The sequence below is a fragment of the Thermobia domestica genome, chromosome 11, assembly GCF_964235325.1.
Source record: "Thermobia domestica chromosome 11, izTheDome1.hap1.1, whole genome shotgun sequence".
Lineage (NCBI taxonomy): Eukaryota > Metazoa > Arthropoda > Insecta > Zygentoma > Lepismatidae > Thermobia > Thermobia domestica.
This window is the reverse complement of record NC_137464.1, coordinates 154182661-154197139: the sequence shown is the minus strand read 5'-3', so window position 1 is coordinate 154197139 and position 14479 is coordinate 154182661. Positions and strand designations below refer to the sequence as shown.

Genomic DNA, 14479 nt, shown 5'->3' with positions numbered 1-14479 from the left:
CTTCCAAAAATAACTTACCCAATGATTAGTGATAAAGCTGGGAGATGAGACCACCGCATAAGTGTCAGCTATAAACAACGTTTGGCATTTGATACGAATATTGACTAAGCTTAATCCGCCAGCGGAACGAGGCAAATAAAGGGCTGTACGGGGAATACGAAAATAAAAACCATGCCAAATATGCCAAAGTAATAAGGATTCAAATCGTTTGGCATAAATTTCTGGGAAAGGAAAAACACGCGCTCTGTACCACAACTTAGACACAACAAAAATATTGATAAAATGAATACGGTGAAGTAAATGGAGCCTACTGAAACGCTGGGAGTAGAACAACTTACGAATTTGCGTTAAAAGGGGAGCCCATACTTCATCATAGTTGGGAGTTGGGTTAGACGTAAAGGGGATGCCTAAAATAGTTAATGAAGTGACATGCGGTAAGGCCGGAGAAACCAAAGGGTCCGCAGGGAGGTCGAAACCATTAAAAGACAACACCTGAGTTTTCCTGTCGTTATACTGCAAACCCGAGCATCGGAAAAAACGGGTCAGTACAGGAAACACGCCCTGTAGGGAGACAGGATCAACTCCGGTTATGGTCAAATGATCGGCATACCCAAATATGTTTTGACTGCGGAACAGGGAGGGTCCATTCGAGGACAACATGGCCAAACGATGGAGAAGCGGGTCTAAAACCAAAGCAAAAAGAACGGTGCTGAGGCAGCACCCCTGGCGCAGTCCGCGTCGTAAAGAAATATTTGGGGATAGATGTCCATTTATTTGCAAACGGAACTGAGCCTTATAATATAGATTATGAATTACCTGCGAAAAACAGTGGGAAAACCCCAATAATCAAGCGTTAGATGAAGAAACTGATGGTCTACAGAATCGTAAGCTTGGGTTAAATCCACGGCGAGTGCGCCAGCGGGAACGTTACGAAGATAATAATACGCAAATATATCTCGCAGGGAGCGAAGCGCGTATTGGATGTTATACGAGTCATGTATCGCAGCTTGACACGGGCTAATGTATTTCTGAATAATAGGACGGAGTCTGGCAGCAATAACTTTCGTAAATAACAGCGGCCTATAATCGGCCACAACTCGCGGAGTGGAGGACTTTGGAAGGAGTACCACAATAGCTGTGTTTTGAGAAAGGGGTTCCCAGATAGCCAGGCGTTAAACAGAGAAACTCATGTGCTGCTAAGAAAAGACCAATAACGTTTATACAAAGCAAAGCTCAGACCGTCAACCCCAGGGGAGCTACGGCGTTTGGTTCGTCGAGGAACAGAAAAAAATCATCCGCAGTGATGGGGCGTATTAAGGCTTGAGAGTCAGTCTCTGTCAACTTGTGAGGCAGAGCAGACAAGAATTCCGGGGCGAGAGATCCGGAGTCTGCACACACGTAAAGGCTGTGTAATGCCTTGTAAATTCGTGTAGTATTTGTAATTTGTCAGAAACGACCATTTCGTCCGTCGTTAGTGGGGATTCAATATAAGTAGCTTTCCTCTTCCGAAACAGAAGATCAACTTGATATATGGATGCAGTTTCCTCCGGGTAACAATAATAAAAATCCTGCGAAAAATAGGCTTGTATTGATGCGTGTGAATCTATTTGACGCAACCGACTTTTAAGTTCCTGAATTCGGATCCTGTTATCCAAGGACGGGGGGCAGCCCATAACTCGCTGAGAACTCGGTAGAAAAATTCTGATAGCGTACGGTCTTGGTGTCGTGCCAATTTACCGCGCCATTGGAAAAAAGTACGGATTTTAGGTTTACGGTATAAAGGCTACCATGTATCAACAGTGGGGAAATGTCGTTGCATCTTACACCAATACTCAAAGTGTGTCATAAATTCTTCTACCACGACCTCACGAGACAAAAGCGCGTTATTAATCTTCCAATACGATGGACCTCGTCCAGCGGGGAGAAAAAAGGAAGCTTAAAGGCTACTTCAACCGCAGCATGATTTGACAAAGGGACTAAGAGGGTTAAAACGTGAAGCACTGCCTTGCATAAAGAATCTGTGACATATACCCTATTGAGGCGGCTCTGAGTGGACAAACATCGATATGTCATCACATGCGGAGAATTAGAAACAATAAGAGCATCAAGTAGCTTCATGGCACGCACAAGCTCAATGAGTGAAGGGCAGGGGGTGAGGGGGTGAGGGAGTCTCTGGGATCTATCACAGCATTAAAGTCGCCCAGCATTATACATTGGTCGACACCAGGGGGAATCATAGATGGTATGGTTGTTGAAAAAAACTCATCCCTCTCTCTAATTTTAAGAAATCCAGAAAAAGCATACAATAGCATAATACAAATACCTGAGATATAAGATCTAATTGCTCTACCGTCAGCGGAGAGCATGACACGATCATAAACTAAACCTTTTCTCACAAGTATCGCTACTCCCGTGGTTGCTTCACAATTGATAATAGCATTATAATCAGTGAGAAAATCGAAAGAATGAAAAGTCAATTCAGTGAGACAACATACATCAGGACGGCGGCGCTCTATAAACTGCTTTAATAACGCTAAATTTTGTGCTGAACCAACCCTATTAATATTAAGAGTTAGAAGCGTAAATGCATTTAACATGGGCATGCTCTGAGGCACTATGAAAAAACACACATTACAATACTTACTTGAAAAATCCTTAGAAATATGGGGAGAAAAGACCACATCAAATCCAACACTCCGGCCCGCGTGTAAACAACTAACAAGAAAAAAGAAATGAACCAGAAAACCACAAATAACATGCGAATATGATTCAACACGTAAACACTGTTTTCATCGTATCGTGAAAAGGAGGCAAACTATGAACACTCACTGCAGTTCAGAATCAGAGGTAGATCGTTCATGTGATAGCTTGTCACGTGAACTGGACTGTTTCGATCGTTGTGAAACACACTGGGAAGCAGTTTTTTCATTCTTTTTATTTGCTGACCTTGAAACTCTGCGATGTTTTTGTTGCGAGAGAGAATCAGACTCCTCGGAAATAACACTCTGTGAGAAAGTAGGAAGAATAAAAGCCTCAGTACCACTTATCGTAGACTCTCACGAAATCGTTGTAACATTTTGATTTGGAAATTGTACCGATATCTTCGAAACTTCCAGCGGCGTATCGGAAGGTTACGTCGGGGGCGCAAGTAATGTGGGCGCTTCCATCTCGGGCTGCAGTGGTTTGTAAGACGAAGGGTCATCTGAACGGCCGGGTAGCTCAGGAAAATTATCATCATCAAAGATAGGAGTAACTTGCACAGGGCTGGCCGGGGGGTCTGAGGTTGCCCCCGCCAAGCGATCACAAATTCAGGGGTAGAAGCAGGACGCGTCACTTTCCCTATTTCCGTCATTTGAACAGACACAGTGTTAGGTTTCACACCCTGTGAAACCGATTTTTTCTTGACTGGGCAGGTAGACACTGTGTGGGAGACACTACGGCAAAAAAAAACAGGTGATAGGTTGTCCCTCATACGAGACACTTACTTTACATCCCTGCACGGGGAGGGACCTGTTTCGTCAGTTCCATGTGTATAATTCTAACACCACTGTCTATTCCAGTAGGAAATGGGGCAGTCCAATATTGCGGTTCTACTCGACTCACTGTACCAATTGCCCGAAAATGATCTTGTAACACTGTTAAAGGCACTTCAAGTGGAAAGTCATAAACACGAATCATTTTCACTGGGTCTTCAGTTGGTACAATGCGCACAATGCTTGTATTACCATCAGCATGCTTAAAGGGCACAGTGTCCGGAACTGTCGAGGAAGACTGGTCATAAGCCGTAATAGATTTAAATTTGATGTAGATACTATAAGACTCTTCGAGGAGTTATAATGCACAAATTTGCTCAAAAATACCTGGAAAAGTGTCAGTTAACCACTGGTAGACAAGGCTCGAATGGGGTCGAGATCTCCGGTAGCGTTTATCAAACATGAGCTTGTATCGCAAATCCTTCTTGTATGGCATCGCGCTAGAATAATAAGAAAACTTATACGAACTCCACTGGAGTATAATAACACCAATCAGCCAAAATAGGCCTCAACTAACGTCTGTTAACAATACACAACAGGTGTGGATAAAGTAAATAGTCACTTCGACACTCCTGCGATCTGCACTGCTCGAAGGCTCGAGCGAAACTGCACTATCATGCCACCTGAAACTAGAATCGAAATGTTACTTACTTTACCCTTGATGTTTGGAGCGATCAAGCTTCTTGCTGTAAGGTTATTTCCGCCTAAGTAAAGAACGAAATTCATTTATTCGATGACCTAGAGAGAAATTACTGCCCACTAGTATAGGAAACAACATTCAATCCAGGAAAAATTGCAAAAATAAAAACATATTATGAATAACTTCGCCCTGCAAGTTCAAAATTACACGAATTATTATTATTATTATTATTATTATTATTATTATTATTATTATTATTATTATTATTATTATTATTACTAGCAACAATTGGCCCCTTTGCTTGGTTAAATTGAGAAAAAATAATAATATGCTCCGTTATTCAGTCACTTTTTCTATTACTAAAGCGCTCTTTGATATCGGTCATTTTCGATGAGCTTTATATTTCGCACGTTGCGGAGCGCAGCATCTTCAGTGTTATTGTTTATCTCAGCCACCCGGAAAACTATGAATTCGACAATGATATTGGCTATTTTGATCATTTTTATATATATCTGCCCCTCCTCTATGTTGCGGGCTGAGTTTGGATTTAAACGGCCTCAGATGTATCACTTCATCTCAGCGACTCCAAAAATTGTAGATTCGATACTAACATCGGTCAGTTTTCGTTCTCTTTCAAATATTGCTCTCCTTCCCCCTTTTTTTAGTTACACCATCTAAATGATATGAGGAAAACCATCTCCGGTTCGAACATCATCTAGGTTGAAAATTTTATCGAGATTGGTACGGTGGTTCAAGACTTATTAAATTATATATATATATATATATATATATATATATATATATATATATATATATATATATATATCCCTTTTTCCTTCCCTTAAGTTCTAGCGTCAAAGTGAAATAATAAAAACCATATCAGGCCCGAACCTGATCTATGTTAAAATTTTGATCGAGATAAGTCGCGTGATTCAAGAGTTATTAAGTTTTATTTATTTTTATATATCTTTCTCCTCCACTCCATTTCCCTAAGCTTTAGCGTCAAAGTGATATGATCAAAACCACTCCAGGATAGAACTTCATCCACGTGGAAAATTTGATGCAGATCTGTCCGGTGGTTGAAGACTTTTTAACTCATTAACGTAGTCACATTTATTTTTATTTGCATTGATTTTTTATATCTCCCCGTCCACCCCTTCCCTACATTCCACCACCAAAGTGAAATGGTTAAAAGCATTCCAAGCACAAATGTAATTTATGTTGCAAATTTCACCCAGATTGGTCGTTTGATTCAAAACTTATTCTTTTATTAATTTTTTTTATATTTTCCATTCTCCCCCTCCCCTAAGTAACACCATCAAAACGAATAGATAAAAATATTCCCAGGTCCGAAACTTATCAATGTTGAATATTTGATCGAGATCAGTCGGTAATTCAAGAGACTATAAGTCACAGTAACTTTAATTTTATAATATAGGTTATTATTATTATTATTATTATTAACGTGGGTTCCTGTCACCACGGCATGGCGCGTCCTCAGGTTGCGGATCGAGGAGAAGGCCTCTAGATATACAGGTTAGCTGCGAATATACTGAATAAGCAGTCGCGGACAGACGACTAGGAGTGGTCCTCCAGCTTGGGTGTTTGGGTAAGGCTAACACTCTCATCCTGTAAAAAAAGGTACTTGTTCAGAAACATTCATAAAAGCCTCGGACAAGGACTGATAACTTGGCATGACATCAGCAAAAGAAAATGGACATGAGATTTGGAACATGGAATATTAGAAGTCTTTATAGGGCAGGCGGGTTAAAATCTGTAACGAGTGAGTTAGAGAAATACAGGATGGACTTAGTAGGAGTTCAGGAAGTTAGGTGGGAAGGAAATGGATCTGAGAATTCCGGAAATTTTACGTTCTTTTACGGGGAAGGAAATAAAAATCACCAGTTAGAAACAGGGTTTTTCGTTCACAAACGAATATTACCAGCAATTAAACGGGTTGAATTTGTTACTGACAGACTTTCTTTTATTACTCTTAAGGAACGGTGGTGTGATATTATTGTTTTAAATGTACATGCTACAACTGAAGATAAGGGTGACGATATAAAAGATAGTTTTTACGAAGAAGTGGAACGGATATTTGACCAACTCCCGCGATACCATATGAAGATTCTATTAGGGGATTTCAATGCGAAGGTAGGACGAGAGGATATTTTCAAACCGATTATAGGGAACGAAAGTTTGCATAAGGAAAGTAATGACAACGGTGTTAGACTCGTGAACTTTGCAACATCCAAAAACCTAATCGTGAAGAGTACAAAATTCCCACATCGCGACGTTCATAAATACACTTGGACATCACCAGACGGAAAAACACATAATCAAATTGATCACGTTTTAGTAGATAGAAGAAGACAATCTAGCATAATTGACGTCCGGTCGTTTAGAGGGGCTGATTGTGACACTGATCACTACCTGGTAGTAGCGATAATACGGGAGAGATTATCGTTGAATAAAGGTAATATTCAATGTCCGAAAACGGAGAGATTTAATTTAAAGAAATTAGAAGAGAGCCAGGTAAGAGAGGAATACCAGATTGAAGTTTCGAATAGATTCGCGGTTTTAGAAGACTCGGAGTGCACTAGTGTTGAGGATACTTGGATTGAAATTAGAGATAGCATTAAAAGTTCAGCAATAGAAAAATTGGGACACGCGGAAATACGTAGGAACAAACCATGGTTCGACCAAGAATGCATTAAACTAGCAGAGAAGAGAAAACAGGAAAAATTACGGTGGCTACAAAATCGGGATGAAACAACTACACAAAATTTCGCAGATATCAGGCGGGAAACTTCCAAAACTTTTAGAACAAAGAAACGCGATTTTTTGAAAGCTAGAATTAAGAAACTTGAAGATAATAGTAAAAATAAAAATATTCGGGACATGTATAAGGGGATCAGCAAATTTAAGAATGGCTATCAACCTCGTGCTTATATATTAAAGAAATCTGACGGAACAGTTCTCACCGATACGGATAGCCTCTTAAATAGATGGAAAGATTTCTTTGACGATTTGCTGAACACGCAGCCAAAAACTAATGTGCGTGGAGAAAAGGAGATACACACCGCAGAACCGTATATTCCAGAACCCAATCGAATAGAAGTGGAAGCCGCTATAAAGGAATTGAAGAAACATAAATCTCCGGGTGTAGATGAAATTCCGGCTGAGTTAATTTTAGCTGGAGGCGAAAAATTGTGGAACAAGATACACAAACTCATTCTCCTTATCTGGAACAAGGAAGAATTGCCACAAGAGTGGAAAGAATCAATCATTGTTCCAATTCACAAGAAAGGCGACAAAACTGACTGTAATAATTATCGAGGCATTTCTCTTCTGTCAACATCCTATAAAATACTTTCAAATATTCTGTTAGCAAGATTGACCCCATACGCAGATGAAATTATTGGAGATTATCAGTGCGGATTTAGACGAAATCGATCAACTATCGACCAAATATTTACCATTCGCCAAATACTCGAAAAGAAGTGGGAATACAATACCCCGGTACATCAACTATTTATTGATTTTAGAAAGGCTTACGACTCGGTTAGGAGAGAAACATTATACAACGTTCTTACAGAACTTGGAATACCGAGAAAGCTAATTAGATTAATTAAGATATGTTTAAGTGAATCCCAAAGTAAAGTCCGGGTAGGAAAATTTTTGTCCACGAGCTTCCACGTCGAAAATGGCCTGAAACAAGGAGATGCGTTGTCGCCATTATTATTTAACTTTGTGCTGGAATACGCCATAAGGAAAATCAAAGATAGCAACCAGGGCCTAGAGTTGAACGGCATTCACCAGGTTATGGCATATGCTGATGACGTAAATTTAATAGGGGAGGATAGGAGAACAGTAGAAATAAATGCAGAGATCTTATTAAACGCTTGCAGGGACATGGGTTCAGAAGTAAATGCAGAGAAAACTAAATACATGGAAGTGCGTCGGGACCGTAATACGGCAAATTGTGGAGGCGTTAAAATATTAAATAATGCTTTTGATAAAGTGGATACTTTCAAATATTTAGGATCAATATTAACAGACGAAAATCATATTCACGAAGAAATTAAATGTCGACTAAAAGCAGGGAATTCGTGTTACTACTCGGTTCAAAATCTCTTGTCGTCGCGAATTCTGTCGAAGAATTTGAAGCTTAAAATATATAAAACGATAATCACGCCTGTTGTTCTGTATGGTTGTGAAACATGGTCGCTTACTCTGAGGGAAGAACATAGATTGAAAGTATTTGAGAACAAGATCCTGAGACGAATATTCGGACCCAAAAGGAACGAGAATGGGGAATGGCGGAAACTTCATAACGAGGAACTACATAGTTTATACGGTTTACCCAACATTGTTAGGGTCGTCAAGTCTAGGAGGCTTAGGTGGGCAGGTCATGTAGCTAGAATGGAAGAAAGTAGAAACGCTTTCAAAGTCTTGACTGGTAGACCCATAGGAAAACGACCATTAGGAAGACCTAGGCGCAGATGGGAGGACAATATTAAGATGGATCTCGCAGAGATAGGAATACAAAGTAGAAACTGGATGCAACTAGCTAAGGATAGAAGTCAGTGGAGAGCTTTTGTGAACGCGCCACTGAACCTCCGGGTCCCATAGGCCATAGAGTTACTTAGTTAGTTATTATTATTATTATTATTATTATTATTATTATTATTATTCGCGACCTTTTGAATTTGCACGGTGAAATTACTGCATAATATGTTTTCATTTCTGTAATTTTTCCTACATTGAATGTCGTTTCCTTTACTAGTGGGCACTAATTTCTCTTTAGGTCATCGAATAAAAGAATTTCGTTTTGCACTTAGGTGCAAATAACCTTACAGGAAGAAGCTTGATCGTTTCAATCATCAAGGCTAAAGTAACTAATATTTCCGTTCTAGTTTTAGGTGGTATGATAGAGTAGCTGTAACGTAATGGAAAATGCGTTATGATTAATATAGCTGTCCAGCATAGGTTCGAATCCTGTTCACGCCAAACTGGTATTTTTTACAATGTGACAGTGGAGAATTGGTTGGTTGGGAAAGGGCAAGGGATTTACCAGGACATTCGAAAGACTTCATTGATATGCAGTAAACACTTTTCGTGTTATCGTTCTCAGAAAGAAATATTACAGCCTTTGTTAGACGAATTTTGGGCAAAGCAATCGGTGGTGTAGTGGTAAAGTACAAGACTTCCAAGCGTGGAACTTGGGTTCGATTCCCCGTCAGGTAGTATAACTATTTCGCATAAAATAATGGCTGCAAAAAGAGATTTATCTTCTGTTGGAGAACTTACAAAGTATCACTGGCGAGAATTTGAATAGACAGTGTGTGTGCTCTTCATCATACACTGTAATGATAAGTATGTTTCATATTTATATTCGTCTCTCTCTCTTTTTTTTTTGACGTTTCCTATCATGTCTTTGCATCTTTCACTTCTCCTCCAACTCTCTCACACACAAACGCACTTGATGTGCGTGTGCATGTTCCGAAGTTAAAATGGAGCAAGAGACTGATAGACCTGGTCTGGAAAATGTAATTAACTTCCAACTTCAGCGTCGAGTTTTTGTGCTCTGGGGATAACATCTCCAGTCCTGGTCAACTCTGAAAGAAATACTGTTTAAACGCAAGGGAATAAGCAAAATATCTTTTTTATCATCTGGGTTACCGAGTCTCAGTCGAATTACCGGGTCACTACGGCTATGAATACTCGACCAAGTGGTGGTCCATAAGCTAACCAACATCATCCGACTAACACTATGATCTGTTTGAGCTCTAGCGTGTTCATTCTATCTGTGGAAATTATAACGTTATATCCACAAGAGAAGAAAGTGATGCTGGATGATCGGTACTAATAAATCTTCGGAAAAGACTCGAGAATGGCAACCTCTTTGGTTATTTGAAAACAAAATTTTATTTATACTAGTTCGACACAAATTTGTTCCCATCCTATAATTCAATGTGATTTATTCATGTTGAAATTAGAAACATGTAAGTTCTGCTACATCTATAAGGAACATCCAATTTTTCATTTCAACATTTGTAACTTTTCATTATGATACGGTTTGGACTTTTAATATAGGATATTTCTGATAAAAATTTACCAATAAAGTAGCACTCATTCAATTCTATCTTTCTTTCTTCCTTCCTTTTCCTTTTCGTTTTTTTCTTTTTTTGTTGACTTTCCATTAGTAGTCTGGAATGGAAGATATGATCTATGCTACCTACTGGGTTTATTAGAATGTGGTTTGCATCAGTACGTCCAATGAACACTACCGAATTCACAACCGAACCACGCGGAAACAAACCATGTGTGTTAAACTTTTGACATTATCTTAGATGTGTCTGTGAGATCTACAGTTCTATTGGAAATTGAGTATGCTATTCTTTATGAAAAAGACAATGAATTCAATCATCCTCTATATATTCGAATAGTCCTGAAAAAATATAAAAACAAACGTCATTTCTATATTACTGTTGGATTTCTGGTAACGGAACTTTATAATGTTAGGTTCTTTTCTTACTAAGTTTAAAATCCACATTTTTATCTGTTCTCACTTTTCTTTTATTCTTCTCTCGCCTTCTCTCTCTCTCTCTCTCTATCTCTCTCTCTCTCTCTTTCTCTCTGCCTCATTTCTGAACCTATGTGTAATATACATCCATTGGTTTCAATTTTTCATTGCGCGTGATTCTGTTTCTCGCTAAATCAACTTATGAATCTTGTTTCGTCTCGGTTTTTTTATTTCATTTTATCGATACTAATACATGTGTAGTTTGAAATTAGAATTGCGTTCATGTTGTTTGCTAATTTTAATATGGGAGAGAAGAAAGGAGAAGAGAGAGGGGATCTCTTTACCAGACACTGTTATGGGATAAGTAGGTTTGTATTGGGTGGCCTACTGCCCGGAGTTAGCTGTCGGATTTTTTTTTATGCGGAGTGTACAAGCATTTGGTATATTAAATTACAGGCGAACTTAGGGGAAAAATGGCGAAACGAGGTTCGGTACCCAAAAATATACTACAAGGAGTGTTTCAAGGTACTTTTTTTAAATATTAGGTTGGATTCAACATTTGGACATTGAAGGTCCTAAACACGGTAAAAACACTGTGAAGAAACATTTTTTTAATTTTTTGACAATGTTGTCATCACTTTCAAATGTTCCCTGAAAAAAAGATATGTTGCACCTAAGAATATTATATCATTTTGAACAGAAAAGCGACGCTACTTCTCAAAAAGTTGTAAAAAAGTTTGATTGAAGAAGGTCGCTGATCCTTTGGATCTGGGCTGCAACTTGAAAACAGTGAAGAAATGGATTTAGTGACATGAAGATTGTGGTCAATAGTTCACGTCTCAGCTAAGAAGTGGGAGGCCAATAATGATAATATTCTCACCAATTTATATTTACTTCCAACAAGACTTCTGCATGCCCTCCTAGTGCAGTATTACTTTTTGTAAATGATCATTATAAAATTAAGCTAAATTTTAAAGGTTCATTATAAGTGGTGCTCTATTCATTTTAGAGTTTATTTTTGGCAGTAGCTTGCGTCTCCTTACTCACTCTTCACGCTACCATTACCAGGTTGGAAACATTGCTTTTCTCCGAGACATTTGCTAGAAATTTGCATGTATCAGTGAACTGGATCATCCTGTTTCTACTGCACATGTACAAGTGAATTTCCATGAAAGATTGTAAATAATTCTGATAAGTTTTATAATATTTATGAATGTATATGTAATAGAACCTGTATCAATAACATATAACATTCGTCAAAGTAAAGAGTACCGTAAATATGAACAAATCAAATGAAATATTACACCAGGTAAAATAGGCTTAAACTTCAGACACTAAAAAATACATTTCATTCTGTCACAAGAGATGCTACGCGGAATAGATCTGCTACGATCGCAAGCTGTCTCTGTAATCGAGTGATCTAAAGCGTCTGCTTATAGGGTATAAAGCACTATTAAAGGTTAGTTCGAACCCCACCAAAGTAAATTTTTTACCTGTTCTCGAAGTTTCTGTTTGTGCTCGTATCGGATTCGATTAAATAGTATTTCGAACAGAGACCAAAATAGGTATATCTATAGAAAGCATAAGTCGCATTTGATCATTTGTTGACTAAGCCCAAATTTTTGTGATAAAGATACGACTATGATTTTATTATTATTAATAAAGTAAAAAGCTTCAAAACGAGGCGATGCACCATTTACGTAAATTAAATGATAATTTATTTGCGAATATGCACTAGTCCAATACACATTTTCGAAATTTTGATTTGGGAAATGAAGTGTATAAAACATTGAAGAGTAAAAATATTACAATTAATATACATAGTATATTAGCAAAAACATTGATTAGGTAATTGGAGTAAAACATGCATTTCCAGTAAGGATAATATATTTAGGGCTTACTTTAAAGTGCAATCCGAAAAAAGATATTTGAGTTTCAATCCGATTAAAAATCGATAATTTGTACGATAATATTTACTTAATTAGTATTATAATTTTTATGCGTTTATTTTAATTTTGTATATGTTATAATTTTGCCATTTCAAAATGTAGAACGAGAAATAAATGCAACATTCTATTTGTTAAGAAAGCATTTAAACATATGATTTCAGCGGGTGACCTGAGAGAGAATTTGAGACCCTCTCGAACTAAGACATTTTTCCCTTCTGTGCCATATCTTCGATCATGCTGAATGTGGACTACTAGTGTTGGAGCAGTACTCCCTCCCTCATTTATTGACAATCCCCGCAATCCCCGGGGAAAATTTCTTAAATCGCCACTGCTTATAAACAGTTTTTCATTACAAATCAGAGGATAATAATGAAATATTGAATATACTTTATATTTTGTTTTTATCTGTGAATTTTAGATTTGCAATTCTAACCAAAGAGTTATTCATAGAAATGTTCGCTGTCTCCGGATGTGACTTGGATCATAAATTCAAATAACTTCGAACTTGATTTGAACACAAACATCTGAATGTGAGACTATTGACCCAGACTGCTTTTTTTTTAAACTTAACTGATTCACCGAACGTACCTCACTAACTTTCTTAACTACTAATTACTAGGTTTTTACTTAATTTTACTTATTTTTACCTCGATATTCCAATAATTCCAAAGGCTCTCCCACCGGGAATCGGTACACCAAAGGCACATGTGATAGCCACTAGACCAGCGGGACGGGCCAACCGCTCGACTATTTCCTTTACAATCACGAATTCACATTTGACTTTCGTGTAAAGCAGTTTACTGCTCCACACCCGCTTTTGTTTATTCCGATACGAAGATGAGTTTGAGGTGAATATTTGGAGGTTACAGCTCTTGCAATGTATAAAAGTATTTTTCGAATAAATCACATTCGATTTTACGTCCTAATGATTTATATAAAACAACTTGAATCCGTGAAATGATTGAGGTTAGAGTGATTGTGAATGTTTTCACAGTTATGGGTCTGGATGCAAACCAACTTAACGTGAGCAGATATTTTCTTGAAATATGGTACCTAAAATGTTGTTGTGACAGGTAAATATCAACTGCATGGCACTTTCTATGCTCTGTGGGCTATCTGGAGACTAGAGATGGTATAACATTTCAAGACATGCATGTACAATTCGAGACGATATTAAGACACAATGTGTCGAGCCTTAGCCTTGACGATACCTACATTCGTAATTTGAGAAGGACCAAAAGCAAGCCCAGTATCAAAAGTCTTTCGTCTCGAAAATCGACAAAAGGATTATTGAAGTTACCTCTCCTCAATTTTCGTTGCGTTATTACGTTATATGTAAGATGTTGGAATGATGACTTTGGATGGCTGCTGTCATAGGCATACAAGTTAGAAAGGAAGATAAATGTCATATCTGAGCACATGGTGCATCGATAGTGTTTAAAACAACACAATTTTTAATAGGAATTTAATATATTTTAATTATTTTTGCCAACATATCTAAAGACTAATTTTGTGAAGTAAATACAAAAGGCATCAGCTTCTCGACATTTCCCCCACGATTTCAGGAATTAGAGTTACCCATGAGATAAGTGTTGAGGCTAGGGTGGGCAGAAGGTAATGATTAAAAAACTGGACACGTTGACTTAGAAATCCGGACTTTATGCATTTGTACAGCTTTTCCCCTCGTATGACAATTCAATTCATTAATTGCGTTTAGGCATGTTCGGCTCAAGCAAGCTAGGAATGCTACATTTATAAATAGCTATACATTTACGTGTTAAAATTCTTATTGATATTTCTCTGCTCCTCGAGTGACTTTCAGTAGACG

General features: G+C 38.0%; 1 protein-coding gene across 1 annotated transcript in view; it reads right to left on the bottom strand.

Moving 5' to 3' along the window:
- LOC145663682 (uncharacterized) overlaps positions 1-14479 on the bottom strand; it is a 221096-nt gene that overhangs the window by 60035 nt on the left and 146582 nt on the right. The window lies entirely within an intron of this gene.